The 2,500-nt window shown below is 44.5% G+C and overlaps 1 protein-coding gene across 5 annotated transcripts in view; it reads right to left on the minus strand.

Annotated features, from left to right (window-relative positions):
* Positions 1-2,500, minus strand: part of HisT (Histamine transporter) — a 69,722-nt gene that overhangs the window by 44,863 nt on the left and 22,359 nt on the right. Inside the window, exon 1 of one of the 5 annotated variants that reach the window (XM_070119082.1) lies at positions 1,887-1,978. The exons of 2 other annotated variants lie outside the window; for them this stretch is intronic. The gene's annotated coding sequence lies outside the window, so the exon portion shown is untranslated. Of the gene's footprint in view, positions 1-15; positions 36-1,886; positions 1,979-2,500 lie in introns of those variants that run through there. 2 more of the 5 variants (XM_070119083.1, XM_070119084.1) reach the window with 2 other exon arrangements.

A 2,500-nucleotide genomic window follows, 5' to 3' on the forward strand; every position in this document is an offset into this window, starting at 1 on the left:
CGTGACCTGTCATACCAACATTCCGCACAATACCAGCCGCCTTTTATCCGTCGGGGGCCCGTCCTTGTGATCTATAATTTTTAACATGGATCAAAACACGCAACTTCAAGCTTCGTTGCGCATGTCGACGCTTTGTTGTTTCGTCTCGATCTTTGCGTTCACAACTGATTTTTTTTTCTTTATTCTACGATCTATTCATTTTTTTAGCTTCTTAATTTTTATGAGGTATTAGACGATATGAAGATTTAAAAAATAGAGTGGATAAAGAGGCTTTTCATTTAAATTTAACTTCCGTTTGGTGAATGCACTTTGTCCCCTTGTCTCCCGCCTTTGCCGCTCGCATGTCTTTGTTGAAATCTTTTTTACTTACTACATGCGCAAGGATATTCTCCCAGTTTTCTTCTTTCAAACTCCATTCTTATTTCGTCATTCTCTCTAATCTTTTTAAGTTATTTTTTTAGTCATTATCTCTTTAATTTAGTGTTCATTCTACTTAACCTCATTCTTTTTGTTATATATTTTTTAAATTTTGGTCGCTCTACTTTTGTGTTTATCATTCTCTCTTTTCTTCAGTTATACTTTATCTAATATTTTTTCTGTATATTCTACATACTTTGCCCACGATCATTAACAGTAAAAATCACAAAATGACGCAAGATTTAACAAGTATAAACAAACGCACGAAACTTCAAACATTATTTCCTTTGTTGCATTTAACTCGCAACATCTGTTTAAATGGAAAGTCTATACTTTCGTCATTTACACACACACACACACACACACACACACACACACACACACACACACACACACACACACACACACACACACACACACACAGATATATATATATATATATATATATATATATATATATATATATATATATATATTATATACACATACATACAAACACACACACACTATACACTACTACTGTTTTAGGTCCCATCGCACTGTAGGGTCTGTGCAGCCTTGCCGTCATGACAGTAGGCCTATGTTAAATAGCCCGAACATGATTACACAATTATATACGATTGTATATAATTCTAATCTAGTTTTATAACTTGCACGGCACGCATTTGAACCTCCAGGAACAGATAATCAATGTGCCACTATGTAATATCCAATCAATGGGGCTATTACTGCAAACTGACATTTGCAACCTGCAAGAGTGGGGATCAATGCAACTGTTCTGCTTTGCATTCTTCGACGACTTCCTTTGCTCCGCGTTCTCAACAAAAGGAATATCAGATTTTTAAAAAATTATCTTCTTTTCTGATTGCCTTTTACCCTTAGGTTCGTTGTTCATTTTTTTTTATCTTAAAAATCTTAATAATAAAAACCCAATCCGCAAGGACGAGACAGCGCACTCGCACGATTGGCGGTTCGTGGAAAACTTATTCCGGAGCCAATCCTGATGACGTCACTTTTGATAAAAAAGAAAAAGACCCTCAATGCATAAACACAGCAGATTAAAGGCACTGCAGGTACTGTTTCTGCAATAAACACAAGTCGACTTTCTGATGCGATGCCACATTGCAAAGTGCATTAACCTGACCCGAGCTGACACGCCACACACGAAGCCAGGCCCGCGACTGGTGCAAACTCATCCTCGTACTAATAAGCCAGGCTCGCAACGCGTTCATAAGCTTGATTTAAAGCCTGGATGGCGCTCGCAACTCTCCTTAAAAGCCAGCCACACAACCCGAGGCAATAACCTAGATTCACAACCCAGTTTTATAAGCCAGACACATGCCCGTGTTCGTAAACCGGACTCCCGGCCGGTATTCGTAAGCCGGACTGCACTCCCGCCAAGCCCGCCTCGCGCCCCGAGCAGAACCCGAGTCCCGAGCAGCGAAGTCCTGTCCCTCCTTCGCACGCACCAGCACCGCCGCCGCCGCGCGTCCGTCTACGCCCGGGTCGTGTGACGGCGGGCGAGTAACCCTGGCCACACATAATAGGTGTTTCCTCCCTCCTCCTCCTCTTTGTCCTCCACTTCGTCCTCCTGGTCCTCCTCCTCCTCCTCCTCCACACTCTTTTCTCTTGTTTCAAAACCGCGTGAATTCCTCGCTCGAAAACATTCCACAGCAACGCGTAACAAGCCAGTGTTTTGGGTCGGCGATCGCGCAAGCAGATTCCTCCCCCGCCCTCAGCCACGTCGGGGCCACGTGTCCTGCCCAATCACACGGCGCTCTGCGTCATCGTACCCGGGGTAAGCTATCTTTTCCTGTCCTTTACACCGTTTTCACCTTCCTTGTCCTTCCCACCTCATTCGCACCTTCCTCCCCCTCCTTATCCCTCGCACTTCCTCTCGCTGAAAGTCAGTCCGACTGTCAACGAGTCTAAGACCCGTGTGACGACTCTTTGCAGGGGGGCAGCCTGCTATGCCATAAGCAATATCACCCCTTTAACGCCCCCTCCGCCACGCACACGCACACGCACGCCATTCCAGGGTGTATCCATCCCCTCCCCTCCTCCAGGCTCATAGGAAGGGGAA

This window comes from Penaeus vannamei, chromosome 43, assembly GCF_042767895.1.
Source record: "Penaeus vannamei isolate JL-2024 chromosome 43, ASM4276789v1, whole genome shotgun sequence".
Classification (NCBI taxonomy): Eukaryota; Metazoa; Arthropoda; class Malacostraca; order Decapoda; family Penaeidae; genus Penaeus; species Penaeus vannamei.